Here is a 17,565-nt window from a genome sequence, read left to right as displayed (position 1 = left end):
ACTGTACCGACTATGAGTTGGCCTAAGGACATTTGGGGCCCGCTCTGGCGATATCTGGCGGATGCCACCTCTGATGACCCTACTGGAGGGGGTGACAACTTTGATTGTGCCCCAGTTGATGATTACTATGGTACACTGTTATACTATTATGCTACAACATGTGTTATTGTCTATATCTGTATTTGCTCTTAAGATCTGTGAAGAATCCTGTGGATCCCTCACTAAAACACTGCCTAAAGTCTCCTCCCAAGAGGTCAGGGGAGGGCAGACGCTTCTTGATCCCAACCCTGGGGGTGGTGTACTGTGGGAGGATCACCTGGGTGGACCTCAGGCCCAGGGTAGTGAGGCGATTCTGTGGGATGAGTCACAGTATTTTTCCTCAGAAGAGGTTGTGGCTTACTGTCATTCTAATATCTCTCAACCTCTGGTTCTAAGGTTGTAATCCCACAACATATTATATCAAAAGAACAAATCTTGTGTATCCCTAAAAACAAACACCTGAATATAATACTTCAAATAAGGCAGACCCCAGGCTTTTCTGGCATCTTGCTATTGGCTTACACACTATTACAGTCTGGTACAGTTGTATGTATGTAAGGATTTTTGTTTGGTGAACTTTTGTTTTATTTGGAACTTACAAGAACTGGTTCAAGACTTTACTTTTCGAAGATTTGGGAAAGCTGACTTTGAACAATGGTGGGGAAAGGATTTACCAAGGACAGGTGAAGGTCATCCGAATTACTGATCATTGTTATTCATTTACTTATGCTGTTTATGATTCACTTTTGAATGCTTTGCTGTTTAGTGTGAAGGTCAGTTTTGTCCATGCTAGGAGTGATCCCCTTAGCTCTTAGATTAGGTAGGGCATTCCCTGTTGGCATAGGTTTAGAGAAGATTGATTTGCACCTTATTCTTTTAATAAAATACTTAATGTTGAGAAAAACACAAGCAGTATCCGCCTCGCGTTACTGACCCAGACAGATCCCACATCATGTATTCCATCTAATATAGGCTATGTAATGGACCCTGTACACTGCTTGCTTCATGACTGTCTTATAAATAAAGTAAAAAGAAAATGTTCAAATCGATTCACAAGTTACATTACCAGGTTGCAAGATGGCTCACAGTAGGGTGTCATCACCTAAAGCAGCTGAAAACAAATTATTCTGGTTTGATCATATGCCAACAAGTTTAGGGTGGGTAGAAAGTACAAATGACATTAAGATTATGATCTGCCATAAAAAAGCTCCCTCCGGTTAGGACGGCGTTAATATTGAAAATGTGCCGCATTTGGATTATTTGGGGGGTGGTTTCAATTTTCACTGAATGTGTGTTGTAAAATGCACCATTTGAACCCCACTGTGTCCCGTTCATTGATTCAGGCTCCCTCACTATGCTCACTCGCTCCCGCATATTCATGGACAAAGTTTGCGCTGCTCCAATTAAATAATTCACTAGGTGCCACTATCCACTTAAGTGGGAAGGGTCTGACAGCTTGGGATGAGAGCTAGCACTGAATGTACCACGGAAAGGAGGCTCCTGGGAGCTGGAGGAACTAAGTCAATTTCTTGGATCCACTGGAGTGGAGTGGACCCAGGTGTATGCTGGGAAGCCTAGATAGGGAACAAACAGAAGGGAGATCAATCACAGTCGTGGAAAGTCATAAAGAGGGCCAAGTTCTAGAGTGGAGCGGCTGTGCTTCCTGTAGTGAAGGGGAACTATACGGGTCCCTGGAGATGGGCAGAACTGACTGCCATGACTACAGTTGAAGCATTGTTTGGTATGAGGCACCGAGGCCAGCAAGAGCAAGATGCGCCACTCAGGATAGAGAGAGAGCAGCAGATAGGTGGGGGCTACGCAGGGAACAAAGGTACCGGGCTGTGCGGAGACCAGCTGAGATCAATGCAGATGGGCAGAGAACGCGAGGACAATGCGAAAGGATGCCAACACGTGATCTGCTTTGCAATCTAGGAAATGCTGACTAAGCAAACAGGTACGGCCAAAGGCACAGGCATGCACAGTGTCAGCCTTTAAGATACTGCACCACAGGTGAAAGGTATAACTTGATTACCCCCTATCTTAACCATGTGCGGACTTGCCTAGAAGTATGGGCAAGCAGGTGGTGGTTGACCTTGACACTCCACTTAGAGGACAGGATCATTGCATTTATAAACTTAGCAGACCAGTTTTAATATACGTAATTTACAGTATTTTAATGTGGGTCTAATGTACTAGCATTTCATTCTGTCTGACTGTAGAAGTAGCGTGAGCCTTGTTGGTACACCTTACATCATGACTCAGTTAAAGATAATGGTTGAATTACTGTTACTGACAGTGGATGGAGTATTTACCACTTTTGAATTACCTTGTTTTGGCATCAAAGCTCATACTGACTAAGGATCTGCCTGGGGTAACCACACAAACCAACCTGCAGAGTGACTCTGCAGGTCCGTTACCATGATTACCATTGAGCAGACATGACTATGCGCTACTTACTGGTCAGCAGAGCCAACCAGGCTGCCACACCTGGCTGAAAATCCATTCTGCCAAGTGTTGTGCTCTAGTGCAAACACCGACATGTGTATTACTCTTCCAAAGGAGCCGATAGAAACAATGCCGCAAGATGAGGTTTGCTACCAGCAGGTTTTAGTTTGGGTGGCCTTTCGCAGGAGGCAGCTAGCAATGTACAGCAGCCACTACAGTGTGGAGGAGTTAAGGGGTAGCAGTTCTCCCCTCCCTCACTAAACCTGGAGGATGCCAAACAGAACCTACCAACAGTGACTAAAGGGTCTGCACACAGTGCCCCTCGCCTCTGAAGTCACATTTCGGCTGCGCACTCTGGTGAAGCGGGACTCTACGGGAGGTGGAAGTAACTCTGCTAAATCGCAAAAAGCCCCACTCTGCTGGACGGTACCAGATCCAATTTGTTATCCCACTTTGTCCTCGTAGCTTTTACACCAGACAAAAATAATCATACTATATGAACATTTGGAGTATACTTTTGCTTGTTTGCAACCTGAGAAACAAGGTGAACACGTACTTGACTAATCCAGCCATCAAGCTTCCTTTCCAGGTTGTTGACGTCTGTTTCGTCCTGCTCAAAGACTTCAGACTATAAGACTTCATATAAGGCAGACACCGGGCGTTTCTAGCCTCTGGCTATTGGCTTACACACTATTACATTCTGGTACAGTTGTATGTATGTAGGGATGTTCTAATGTGGGAACCTAGCTGCTAAGCAACAGAGCACTTTCCACATTAGTAGTGACTATTATACAGACTGGATTGCTTGTAAGGTGAACTGCAAAGGAGGCTATAGGAGGTAAGCAAGATGACACTCTAGTGTTTAGGCACTAGCTGGTTCTATGCGCTTTCACTGTCACCATTTTTATAGTGGACAGTTTGGTCGTGGGAATTTCATCTTTGCTGTACAATCATTTATGGCTGCATATGTACTTTTCGTTGACCTAATGGTGACCTTTGATAACTTGGAGGGTGATCTGCAATCGGAAACTGTGTAAAGGAGGGATTTCGCTGCAATTGCTGAAATGCATGAAATCAATACAGTCAGAAAACCTGGCTGGTGTTAGATGGGGTCAAGGAGGAGAAAAGATTGAACCTTTCCTTTCCCTGTAACTCGGGCGTAAAACAAGGGTTCTTATTTGTTTTCACTTTTCAATAATGATCGACCTGCTACATTACTGGCACTCCCAGCGGATTTGCCTTTGATGATTAAGACCAGATGGAATATGTATCCCGTTGCCAAAATTGGGCCTGGTTAGGCAGGGCTACATGCTTGTTGTTAGGAAAGATTTCCATTAATGGGCAATTTCCCCTCCAGTTGTGAACCCCCCCACCTTGTTGCTGTTGTCTGACCATCCTAGTCTGACTTTTATCAGTGGAGCACAGCCTTCTGCTGCACTCATCTGGGATTTTGCTCATCTTGTTATGGGGAAACTGACATGTCCTGCAGACTGTCCATACTGGGAGACTTTGTTTCCCTTAGTCTTTCAATTTGTTGCTATTTCTTAGCAAACATTTTATCAGTGCACAATGTACCTTCCAGTACAGTGCGCTGCGGTCTCTTTTTCATTTTTAAGGCCCTAGAGAGCCTCGAAGGATTTTTGGTGAATGTACAAGTGTATCTAGGCTAGAGCTGGTGGAAGCAGTTACTTTTAAAGAATTGTTGACTTTTTTCTTTGGTCCAACCCGCGTTTACCACGTTTGGCCCAGGACAGTGGCCAGTTCCTAAAACGGCCATGCCATGAGGTCCTTTGTTCTCTCCTTTGGCCATTTTGTCCCTTTGCCTTCCTCAGGTCGGCAGACCCAGGAATTTCCTTATTTGGTCATGCAGACCCCCGTGCAAACGGAAGCTTTCGCTGGCTCCTGCATGCCTTCTGTATTTGTACCCAGGATGTGGTCTGGAGCTTTGTAGTTCCAATACACATCCTCGGTGCCAGGATGCCTGATGTGCTGGGATGACTGGGACCACCTTGGTTCGTGATTGGTCCACGTCTGGGATGGCTGAATGTGACCAGATCTCTTATTGGTTTCTCTTCGTTTTAGAAGGCACCTTACACCCATTCCAGGTCGATCCTCTGAGTTCAAACCAAACTTAGTAAAGGAGCCAAGTATCCTGAACCAAAGAAGCAGATCTGTGGAACTGCTGGTGACCCGCTGGAAGGTTTGGCACCCTGGCCCTGCTGTTGTCCCGTCAGAGCCCCTTTTTCTGATCGATCATAGAAGGCCTGCAACGCTGCTTCGACCCATTGGAGTAGTGGGACTAACTACTCTCGGCATGTCCTGCTTAACCTGCAAACAAACCTTTTCGGAAGTGTTCCTGGACCGCCCAGTGATCTGACCAGCTTGTACGGGACCTTTGCCCTGGAACCGGACATGGACAGCAGGGTGTAGGAATAAAATACTTTATTTAGTGCATGCGTATTTAGAAGTGTCTGTGTTTACCAGGTGACCCTACCCAAACTGAGCCATCTAGCCCACCATTGGGCTGGATGGAATGTTGATGGAGAAAAAATACTTTAATCACTTTTTATTACGGTTTTATTTGATGTCATTTATTTTCTGAATTCATGGAATTGGTGTATTCCAAAAAGATGTATGAATTCATTCGTTTATTCACCAGGTCACATGTGGGGGGCAGCCAGGCATCATTATCTTGGACCTGTGCTCTGAGCAGCCCGGGCACCCACAGAGCCATGATGGCTGTCGGCCCTTTGGTAAAGGGTCAGATCAGGTGAGCTTGGCGAACGAGGCAACCCAGCCATGCATTGGCCTGCCTCAAGGCAAGGCGAAACAGGCACTGAAAAGAAGTCCTCCTGTGGCGCGTATGCAGGTGCATGCTAATAGGTGAAGAGACGGAGGGGGAAGTATGTTCTGCCCCGAAAGTGGGGGTGGTGAAGAAAAGTGCTGGGCCATCGGGTGGTTCGGATGAACAGAGTAAAGGCTGTGGGAAGTTCACTCCGAAGAAAAGTCCTGGGCTGCCATGTTGGGTGGCCCGGGTGAAGCACAGAGCTCTGGCACGCCGGCCAGAGGACCAGGAGGAGAGCAGCTCGCCACAATACTTGGTTGTGCACCGCAGGTGCAGTGGTGATGACGGCAGCGTACCCAGCACAACAGGGATGCCACCAGAAAAGAAAAGTGCCACGGGTCATGGCGCTGATCACAGATAACACCCCCCTCACCCCCACGGGTATGAGGCCGCCCAGAAGGTGAAAAAGGGCTGAATGTCACAATTGTGATCGTTAGTGGTCCACTAGGGCATGGGGTCGCCCAAGGAAATCGAAAAAGGCTGCGGATTGCAGCTGTGATCAGGGGTCGCAGCATGCGACAGCTGCCCATGGGGGCTGCCTGAGAACATTACTTTAGTGCAGGCGATGCAAAGGTGAGATTTGAGGGGGGGAGCCAGAGATTTCATGGGTAGGGCCGAGCCTGGTGGTCAGGCCTGGTTCTAGGAGCCCACCATGGTCGAACCCGGGAAATAGCATTCGGGGGCACACACATCTTGCACAGGGCACAATGGCAGACAATGGCAGACAAGTGAGAAAGCATATTTCAAATGCCCTATCGAAAGCTATACTTCACCCCTTCTGTATATGATGCATGCAAGTATAGCTACGATATTGCATTTGAAAAGTGCTTTCTCGCTTGTCTGCCATTGTGCCTTGTGTGAGATTTGTGCAACCCCACCCCAAATGCAGACCAACAGGGGGCTCAGTTCTGTTGTTTGGCCGATACTTGTTAAGTATCAGTTGAACAACAGATTTGAGCCCCCTGCTCTTTTATAAACTGTGTTTAAAGACTTTGCCTCCGGCTAGTGTCATGTAAACCTAATTACATGACACTGAAGTGGAAAGGAGGGCGTGGGGGTTCTTGCGCGGCCACACCTTGAGTCGGCGCTGCTCTGCTCGAAATCATACCTGGACCATTAACCGCAACAAAGAAAATGCAGTCGCGTCTGCTTTTATTTCGTGCCTGGCTGCCAGCTTTCTTTTTTTTAATGTTAGGAGTGGACAAACAGCGGGTGGGGCTCGTGGCCGGCCCGTACTTTGGGCAGGTACTGGCCCGAGAGGGGGATCGGGCCAGAGTCCTAGGTGGGGGTCGCCCAGCTCTAGGTGAGATTGGGTGGCCCCACAGAAGAGCAGCCTGGAGGAAAACGGCGCTTAGTGCCATCAGGACAGACCCCCACAACCACTAAGAACTAGGGTGGCCAACTCTTTGATAGTATTTTGCGGGACACTTGCTCACAAGGCGGCAATGACGTCACAACGTCATTCACGTTTGGCCCGCCCCTTTTCCAATTTGCATTTTTTAATGGCTCCTTTAGAGCCTGCAGGTCGAGCTGTAATGCTCCGACACCAGGCTTAATTGAAATGCAAATGGTTTGTCCTTGGTTGGTGATGGTCACGTTTTTTAACTGCAAACATGACCACCACGACCCAGGAACAAACCATTAGCATTTGAATGAAGCCAGGTGTCGAGCATTACAGCTCGTCCTGCAGGCTCTAAAGGAACCGGGGCTGCAGAGCCGCTGCGGAAAGAAAGCAGCAGGCGGCAGCTCCGGGCTGTGTAAATGCCCACTTCAATTCACAGAGTGGCTGTGATGGATGCAGGTTGTCCTGACGAAAGTCGGGACAACCTGCGTCCGCACAGCCACTCTGCAAACTGCGGGACAGAGTCCCTAATTGCAGGACAATCCCACGAAAAGTAGGACAGCTGGCCACCCTACTAAGAACAGAACCAAAAACCAGCTACTGAGAATAGTTGGCTGATTGCAGCAGTCATCCCTATGTATTATAATATGGTTTTATATATTTTTTGTGTAAATGTGTATTTTTGTGTATCTTTATAGGTATAAGAATGTATAGTAATAGTTACTATTTATAGTGTATTTTTATAGTTAAGTAGACGAATGGGGTATAAAGTATAGGGTTAAGTGCATAATGTGGGAGGAAGGGAAAAGGGGATTTTTTTGTACCCTGGTGTAAGGCAAGTGGGAAAACTCACTGGGGCATCGATAGACAGTGGGTGCTGTCCTGGGTAGGTCAGGGGTCTGTTCTGTCAGTTGCACTCTCTGGATCTCCCTCTTCTTCTATCTTTATAAATAAAGGGTGGTCCCAGTTGTGATCCCTAAACCCCCCTCCTCGCCTCTGTCTCTCCCATTGGATTGGAGTAAGGTAAGAACTCTCCTCTTTGACAGCGATTTTATTTGGAGGTTGCAGTGAGCTCCTTCCTCCCCAGTTGTTGTGCTGGGTGGGGTGGTTTGTTCCTGTGGGCACTGCCCCTGGTCTGGGGTGAGGGAGGTGCACACCCCTACCCCAACCTGGGCCAGAAAACAGGGACTACAAGAACAGATTGACTATCCTTTCATGTGCAGATGAGCCTGTTTTGTTATCAACCACAGGGATAGCAGAACCTTTTTTAACACATTTGAAGGTATTTGTAGAGCTAAGGACATAGTCATCAATTGTTCACAGACCAAGATTATGATCTGCCATAGAAAAAAGCTCCCTCCAGAGACCCGAGAGTTGTATGGCATTAATATTGAAATGTGGAGCGTTTGGATTATTTGGGATTTCGGTTCAATACGAACGCGGACTGGTACTAGAAGGATCTGGTATTCAAAAGACATTCAGGTGCTGCCGAAAAGGTGTGGAGGTTTAAACTCAGCAGTTAACATGTAGTTGGGTTAATTTGGTACTGACTACACAGCACAAATTAAACCAGCCCTTTGGTTTAAAATCTGGTTGTGCCAGAATTTGGCCGACTATAGAGGTATAATCCGGGACGTTCTAGAAGGTAATTACGCATGCAAAACAAGTTTTGTTTAAAATTGGTTTAGGAATCTTGTGGGATTGTCCTGAAAAAATAGATTGCACTAAATTGAGTTTAACAAAGGTGTTCTACTAGGTTTGAGGGTAATCGAATTTCCTAACGTGGGATGAACACCAGATCACCTTTAAGAAATAGCTGAGGATAAAACTATAACTGGGCGTTATACCTTGATTGGTCAAAATCTCCACGAGAGAGAAATGTATATGTTACATTTTGGTTAGGTACTCTCCCCTTCAAGTCCTTTACTGGCCTATGAGACTGATAGACCTGAGAGAGCCAGGGAAGGCATGGGTAGGGCTGTGTCAGGGGGTCTAGCCTGGTTTGTGGGGCCAAACACAACCTCTGTTAAACGGTTTACAGTTTCCTAGGCTTTGCTAACTTTTACCTGTGTTTAATTCCAGGGTTTTCGAAAGTGAATCATCCCATACAGCACTCTTATGAAAGACCCAGAACTTTCAGCTGGAGTCGAGAGGCTGAGCAAGCCTTCAACACCTAGCTATGAAGGCCGCCTTCAAGGGATAGAAGCACCACCTGCTCTGAGCCAAGCACCCCATCACTGTCTTCAATGACCACCATAGCCTACAGTTTCTAAAATCTGCACATGCCCTGTCCACAGACCATCTTTGTTGGATGATCTTTTTCTCTGAGTTTTACTTTATCACCACTTATCGCCCTGGCGTGCGCAGTGGAAAAAGCCAATGCCCTCACCAGCATGGGCCTGAGTCAGGAAGAAGAACAAGTTCATGCAATTCCTGAACCTCCCCGATTATACCTATTGAGAAGGTCATAGGGGGACAGAAAAAGGGGTCCAGGATTTTTCTACTCTACAGAATGGCGTTCATTGTCTCTTTGACGCAAAGGAGCTGGAAGCATGGGTGAACGCAAAACCAGGACCTAGTACTAGAGACAGGTTACCCAATCATCTGGATCCTTTATACCTCCCTAACATTGGCCTCCAGAACCAAGTTGCAAGCAGTTACCATGACATGCTTCTGGCAGGCCACTCCTGGGTCAAGAAAACACTATCCAGGGTCCAACAGAGCTATTGGTGGCCCACATTGACAAAGGAAATCACACAATACATTACCAACAGTACCGTCTGTGCCTGAGGGAAACGCCAACAACAACAAAATCAAAGGTTCCTACAGTCATTACCAAAAAACCTGGTCCCAGTGGCACACGTCGACAATGGACTTTATCACAGACTTAACTCCTTGTCATAGTTTCAACACTATTCCAGAAGTGGCCGGCAGCTAGGGTGTGTGTGTACAAATGATTGTGCAGAAAAAATGTTGATATTGTCGTGGAATATTGCAGGTTCCAGAGGAAAATTATCTGACAATGCCATAAAAGAGATATTGAATCAGTCTATGATTATCCTCCTGCAAGAGATATGGCAAGAAGAGGAGTTGGTTCGCGATGGTTATTCGGTTGATCAGGTAAAGGCAAAAAAGGGTCTGAGAGGGAGTTACTATGGAGGGTTGGCAATCTTGGTTAAGGTTTCACTTGCCTGGGAAATTGTTAAAGCAAGTGTTCAACAGGAAATGCTGATCCCAGTACTTAAATTGATTCCACTGGAGGGTTCCTCAGTGTTCATAATTAACATTTATAATCGTCTCTCTGAGAGAACCTTTTTGAAACCCATTCAAACCCTAAAAGAGGTGATCAATAGATGCTGCGAACGAACACGTGACCAAGACGTAATGATGTGTGTGGTGGCAATTTTAATTTGAAGTTGGGTAATGCCCCGATAGAAGGTCTTTTTGATCAACAAGAAGATAGGGTTTAGTTTAGTTTAGTTTCTTTATTTATACCGCGCGCCGAACCCTGGGGTAACCGGGCGCCGGAGACTTAGATGCAGTTACAACATGGCAAGACTTAGATGCAGTTACAACATGTCAGGAATATACAATATACAATAATACAAGACTGTGAAATAACAACAATAAGTGTGGAAGACCAGGTTATGGAAGACCAGGTTACAGGCTGGTCGACAGGGACATGCGGAGAGGAAGTACATTAGGCAGAGTTTCTGTTGGAAAGCCATGTTTTAGTTTTGGCTCTAAAAGTCCAAAAGGAGGGTTCTGTTCTGAGGATTAGCGGCATAGCATTCCATAGTTTGGCAGCTAGGACCGGGAAGCTGGCGCCGCCAGCTTTTTTTAGGGCGAATTTGGGAACGGAGAGGCAGTGTGAGTATGGCGTTCTGGTTGGTCTAGTTGAGGTGTAGTTCTGGAACTTGCCTGCCAGGTATTTGGGTGCATCATTGGAGCGGCATTTATGGACAATGACGAGGGATCTGAGGGTGATTCTGTCTCGTACCGGTAGCCAGTGAGCATCTTGCCTGATGCTGGAGATGTGGGTGTGTCGTGGGATACTGAGGGCGGCTCTGAGGGCATTATTTTGAAGCACCTGTAGTTTGTTCAGGTTGCGTTCTGACGTGCCGAGAAAGAGTGTATTGCAGTAGTCAATTTTTGAGAGCACTAGTGCTCTGGCTGGCGTAATGCAGCTGGAGGCAGAAAGGAAGGGTTTGCAGGCATTGATAAGCTTATTTGTGTAAACTGTGGATGAGGCTGTGGCATTTACCTGTCTTTTGAGCGAGATAGTGGAGTCTAGATAAACCCCAAGGGTTTTAATTTCTTTGGCAACTGTGATTAGGTTACCGTCTATATTGATGGACGTGTAACGGGGGTCTAGTTTGTTTAGCCGTGGTTGGGAGCCGACAAGAAGGAGCTCAGTTTTCCCATCGTTGAGGCATAGCCCGTGCTCTGCCATCCAGGCTTGGATCTCCAAGTATAGATTGTTGATTCTGGTGGAGTCCTCGTCATAGCACCCTGATAGGGTGATGAGAACCTGGGTGTCGTCAGCATAGTTTGTGTATGTGACACCCAGGTTGTCTAGGTGGTCAAACAATAGCTTAGTGAAGATATTGTATAGGGTCGGCGAGACGCACAAGCCTGGAGGGACGCTGCATGTGATGGGGACAGGGAGTGCTGAGGCCCCCGGGGAGAAGACCCCGGTGGTTCAGTTGGTTAGGAAGGACTGGATCCAGGCAGTCGCCTGATTAGAGAAGGCCGCTGACGTCATCAGATGTTCCGTGAGGATCTGATGGTCGACGAGGTCGAAGGCTGCTGATAGATCTAGCAACAAGAGAATGGCTAGATTACCCTTGTCCTTTGCCTCGTCCATCTGGATTTTTAGGTCCAGTAGAGCTGAGACTGTTCCGTGCCTTGGCCTGAAACCGGATTGTCTGAGACCCAGGAGGTTATTGTCTTCCAGGTGCTTCTGTATTTGCAGGTAGGCCACTCTGTCTAAGATCTTTAGGATGTAGGGAACAGTGGTGATTGGCCTGTAGTTGGTTGGGTTATTGGGGTCTAGATTAGGTGTTTTTAGCAGTGGCATGACCCAGACCTCCTTGAGGGTGCTAGGCACTGAGCTTGATTTGAAGGAAGCGTTGATAAGGGCTGTTATGAAGGGGGCCAGCATGTTGGCGCCTTCCTGGATGATGGGAGCTGGGCATGAGTCCCCTTGGGTTTGAGGCCCTTAATGATGCTTTCTACTTCTTTAGTGGATACTGGTGAGAAGGAGAAGGGGGGGCAGGTAGGTGTTTTGGGAGTAGTGGACGGTAGATGGTTTGTTTTTTTGGATAGGTTAAGCTTTTTCTGTTCGATTTTGGATTGTAACATGGTGATTTTGTCTGCTAGTGCTTTTTGAATCCTCTCACACCAGTCTGCATCTTTCACGCAGGTTTCTGCCAGAGAGGGGGGGGATTTGAGTTCCCTGAGGATATTGAAAAGCTCTTCTGTTTTGGATTTGGCGCTCTCAATTCTGTAGTCATATGTCTCTTTTTTGGCCTTGAGGATGGCAGTTTTGTAGGTGGTGGCTGCCATTGAGAGTTGTGTTTTGTTGGAGGGGTTGGGCATTTTTCTCCAGGTGGCTTCTGCGGCTCGTTTGGAGTTTCGGAGGATTTTTAGCTCTGGTGTGAACCATTTGTTCATGTGGGCTGCCGTTTTGGCTTTGGTGAGTTTGAGTGGGGCGATGGTGTAAACTGCTGATTCTAGCGTTTTGTTGTAGAGGTCAGCAAGTTTCTCCGCATCTAGGTTGACATAGTTTGTGGGGGCAAGGATGTTGTCTAAGAGTGGGCTGAGGTTTTTTAAGGTAATGTTGTGGTTATTTCTGCTGAGGGCTTGGGGGATGATGGGGGTAGGAGTGTTTGGTTGTGGTTTCCCTTGGATGGAGAAGGAGATGGCGTGGTGGTCAGACCATGCAGTTTGCTCGTTTGTTGTGATGGTCGTAGAGCAGTTGAGATCCGCTAGCCAGTCCAGGGTCCTGCCTTTGTTGTGGGTGGGGTCTGTGATTCTGAGCTTGAACCCTAGTTGGGAGATGGTGCTTTCCAGGGAGAGTGCATTGGCATTGTTTGGGTCACTGAGGCCGAGGTTGAGGTCGCCAAGGAGGATGATTTGCGATCATGTTTTGGTGTTGGTGGTCAAGAGGTCAGATATCTCTTCCTCGAATGTGGTGATGGGGCCTGCGGGTCTGTAGATGAGGTGTAATAGTACGGTTTGTGTAGCTGAGAGTTGAAGCTTGGCTGACAGAAGTTCTGCAGACCGGAAGCTAGGCGGTGGGGTTAATCTGAGGCCAAGGGATGTTTTGGCGATGAAGGCTACTCCTCCTCCTTTGCCTATGTCCCGGTCTTTCCTCAGTATTGAGTAGCCTTTTGGGATGGCGAGGGATAGCACTGGGCCTGCTGCTTGGTGCAGCCAGGTTTCAGTGATAGCCAGGAAGTGCAGGTTGTTAGCAGAGATGAAGTCTGCGATATCTAGCGCATGGGCGACCAGGGAGCGGGCATTGATGAGGACGCCCTTGATCAGCGGCTGTTTGGATGTGCTCAGGGGGGCTGTTTGGGTGATGTTCAAAATTTGGGCGGCGTTAGCTTGATTGTGCACGGGAAGAGGGGAGTGTTTTTTGGTGAGTGTCGTAGGGGTTATGAACGAAAGCCGAGTCTCAGGTTTCTGTCTTTCAATGTGCATGGGTTCCAGGGAGAGGGTGGAGCTGCAAATCGGTGGATCCATTCTATGGGGCTGAGGGTGCCGTTAGGCTGGTCAGTGTGTTGGGTCTCGAAGAAACCCATAGTCGAGGTGTATGGAGGATGTTGGGTTGGGTGTGATTGTGGTCGAGGTTTGTGGCGGGTGATGTTGTTGTGGTGGAGCAAGGCAAGTGTAGCCGTTAAGGTGAGAATGGCTAAGAGGAGGTTTGCCATGGGTGGTCAGTGTGCTACAGTGTGAGGTCGACTAGATCGTATTGGGAGTTCCCCTGCCACAGATGATGGATGTGAGGATGCGTGGTGTTGGGATGTGGTTTTGGTGCTGGATGATGGAAGTAGGCCTTGGATCAATTAATGGTAGATTTGGGTGGACCCCAAGAGCATTGCAGATCCTAGTCAGTACATTCTCTCCTTTCATGAGAGATTTGGACTTGCATGTTAATACTAACAAATCAGCTGTAATGGTATGCTTGGGGAAAAAAATTAAGAGTGAACCAGTTTGATTGTGGTTGACTTTAACGAGAACTTCACTGGGAATGCACACATCCTGAAACAAGTTCCCGTTATGGGGGTGGGGGCTGTCTGTACTTCCGCTCTCTATTTGGTAGAGGAGAGGCACAGCTGACCCCAGCCAAGATTCTCTATAAGGTAGCAATGGACGAGCAATGAAGGCCTAGCTTCTCAGGAGGTGATGCAGGCTGGTTCTTAAGTAAAGTGTAGTCCCCGAACCCCCACAAAGGAATGTCCACACACTGTATTACTGAAAACACAGTCTTTATATAATTAATATTCAAAGGTATGTACACGATCACAATAACGCACTTTGTACTCGGAAGTCAATAATGATAAATATCTACAATTCTAAAGTGGTACCACTAAGGTTATCAAATCTCATTAAAGGGCATCAACTGTACGGTTAAAATGTCACACAGATTAATAACGAGAAAACCAGCAATAAAGATAGGCAGGAACGTAAGATGGTTGGAACAATAGGCAGAACACTGACCCCTACCACTAGGCGCAGTTCTGAGTGGAGATCCCCCCCACCTGGGCAACCTGTAAATAAAGATATATCGCACAAGCCCAGTCCATATGTTCAATAGTCTCACTTCTTCCTGTTAAGGTTTTACCCCCCCCCCAATGTACCTGGTGGAGTAGAGTTCTCCGACGATGCGTCGACCGATCCTTCTTGAGTGCCTCCCTTTCAGGCGGGAGCCACGGATCGTCGAGAGGTGTCGGGGAACTTGGCGTTCGGTGTCGGGGAATCGACGGCCCTTCTTGAGTGCCCTCCCTTTAAGGCGGGAGTCACGGGTCATCGAACGTCCGACAGTGAACAGGATGAACTACGGCAGGGAAGTGACAGCTTCGCTCCTAGCGGTGCTCGTCGACGACAGAGCGTTGGTGTCCTGCAAGGAGGAGGCGTGCGGGGCACCTCGGTGACGACAGTTCTGGACCGCAAAGAGATGATGAAGAACTGTGGCCCAGCAAGGGCGTTGAGTCGTCGGCGTCTCTGTGGTCTTTAGGTGGCAGGAAACCCACCGGTGGATGCTCCTCGGCGTGTCGATGGTTGGGCCTTCTCCAGCGGGAGACAAGTGGATGACGATGCAGGCGAGAGCGTCCGATGATCAATGGAAGTTCTTAGGCAAACAGGAGCATGGCGGCTTCGGTCGGCGACGGCAGTCGTCAACAGTGGCGGACAACAGTCCGAGTGCTTCTCCTTGGAGTTCCGCAGCAGTCCCCGTATCGGGTCGGCAAACCTGTCGAAGATCTGTCTACCAGGGAGCGTTGGCAAAGATCAGCTGTGCACGATGGTCCCTCATAGCTCGGGAAGAGGGCGCCTTACCAGGTCCTCTCTGGGTCAGTCCCTGGAGGCACAGCAGCTTTCAGATTGTGAAGAAGAGCAACAGCAATTCTTCTTGTCCAGCAGGGCTTCAAGGTCAAGCGTCAGTTAATCCAGTTACTCGTCGTAGTGGACTTCAGCTTCTGAACACGATTCCTAGCAGTGAGAGGTCCCCAGATATACTGTTGATCTCCCACTCATTCCGCTGGGTCACACTCAAGCATCCAATCACGACTACGGGCATTCATGCAGGCAGGCAGCCAATCAGGCACACGGGGTATTCAGGCCATTCACTTCTCTCCAGACACTCACAACAAGTTGTGTATTGGGACAAGTACCGAGCCATTCAACACTCCAAGCTGCATTCATACCGGTTTCGAGCAGGGTTGTCTCAGTCATTGTTTCAACCACCAGATACTAGACACCCACAACACAGAATGCATATTCGTCACACACTCTATTCACCCAGGTCCCACCCACAGGAGGTACCCACAACATACATCACCGGGAAGGCTCCAGCTAGTCTGGCCGGGCCTTCACAACAACACCATATATGGCATTTCCACCCAACAGCCAGTCAGGGGGAAGGGACAGAGTCAGGGCTTCCCAGGACTTTGGGAAAACAAGGTAATGGGTAATAGAAAGCAAGAGGCCACCAGGGCCATCTTGTTTTCCATCAGGAATCAACTGATCCCAAAATGGAGGATACTCCGCGAAACCTGTCAATTTCAGCATGGAGCTGCCACCAGCCCATACCCTGCTCTGCGGGCCACCCACAAGTGCCCAAAAACATACACTAGGGGCACAGGGTTGTACCCCCACCCATGGGTGCCATAAGGGTATCCCACGGGTCCGTTCACCAAACCAAATGAGAGCAAGCTGCACCGCCAGGAGTCCCACATGAACACCTGCGCGGAAAACACAACAGAACACACGATAAAGAGCAATAAAGGACAAGGATACGGAGGCTCTGTCCCTCCGATGCATTTCCAGCATCACAGTCGCCTCCCACAGACTGAGGTGGAGGGTGCCTAATCTCCCACGGGATAGACACCCTCATCCAGACGGTCAACATACCTTCTGGAAAGGCCATCTGCATTATCGTGACTCTTCCCTGGTCTGTGCTGTATGGTGAAGTCTAGCCCTTGCAGGCTAATGGACCACCTGAGCAGTTTCGGGTTTTCACCCTTCATCTGCATAAGCCACTTCAGGGGCTTATGATCTGTTTGGACCTTGAAGGTAGACCCCGTAAGGTAGGGCCTAAAATGCCTAAGGCTCCAAACTATACTAAAACATTCCTTTTAAACAGTAGCCCACCTAAGTTCTCTACCCTTGAGTTGTCTACTGATGAATATGATAGGATGTTCTCTCCCTTTGTCATCTAACTGGGACAAGACAGCTCCAATTCCGGTGTCGCAGACATCCGTCTGGACGATAAAGGGTCGGCTGTAGTCAGGCGCACACAACACGGGTGCCCGACACAGACTTTCTTTCAAGCCATCAAAGGCCCTCTGGCAGTCTTCAGTCCAATTGACCTTCCTAGGCTGCTTGGGTGAAGTCAGAGCTGTCAGTGGTGCAGCTATGGTTCCATAGTCCGCCATGAAATTGCGATAGTACCCAGTGAGGCCCAAAAAGGCTCTCACCTGTGTTTGAGTAGGGGGTGTCTCCCAGTCCTGTACATCCTGTACCTTACTGGGGAGAGGTTGGATTTGACCCCCTCCTACCTCATGACCAAGATACGTGACTTTCCCCTGAGCTATCTGGCACTTGGTGGCCTTGATAGTGAGGTTAGCCCTTTTTAAGGCCTGCAACACTCTACCCAGATGTGTCAAGTGCTCTTCTCAAGTGGAACTGTAGACGACAATGTCGTCTAGCTAAGCCACACAAAAGGCTCCCAGCCCACTGAGAGCATGATTGACCAATCTCTGGAAGGTGGCAGGGGCATTCTTCAAACCAAAAGGCATGACCCTAAACTGGTAGAGTCCCTCTGGTGTTGAGAACGCCGTCTTTTCCTTGGCATGGTCCGTTAGAGCTATTTGCCAATAGCCTGAGGTGAGGTCAAAGGTGCTCACAAATTTGGCAGCACCTATGGTGTCCACGAGCTCATCAGCCCTGTGCAATGGGTGCGCGTCAGTTTTGGTGAAGGCATTGACTCCTCGGTAGTCCACACAGAACCTCCAATCCTTGGTACCGGCCTGGGAACTTGCCTTGGGGACAAGGACCACGGGACTGGACCAGGGACTGGTTGAGGGTTCAATAACACCCAGATCCAACATCTTGGCGACCTCAGCCTGGATGTGGTTCTTAACCGTATCTGACATTCGGTAGCTCC

Source organism: Ambystoma mexicanum, chromosome 10 (genome assembly GCF_040938575.1).
Source record: "Ambystoma mexicanum isolate Mex_15411 chromosome 10, UKY_AmexF1_1, whole genome shotgun sequence".
In the NCBI taxonomy this organism is placed as follows: Eukaryota; Metazoa; Chordata; class Amphibia; order Caudata; family Ambystomatidae; genus Ambystoma; species Ambystoma mexicanum.
Note: the sequence above shows the minus strand (reverse complement) of the source record.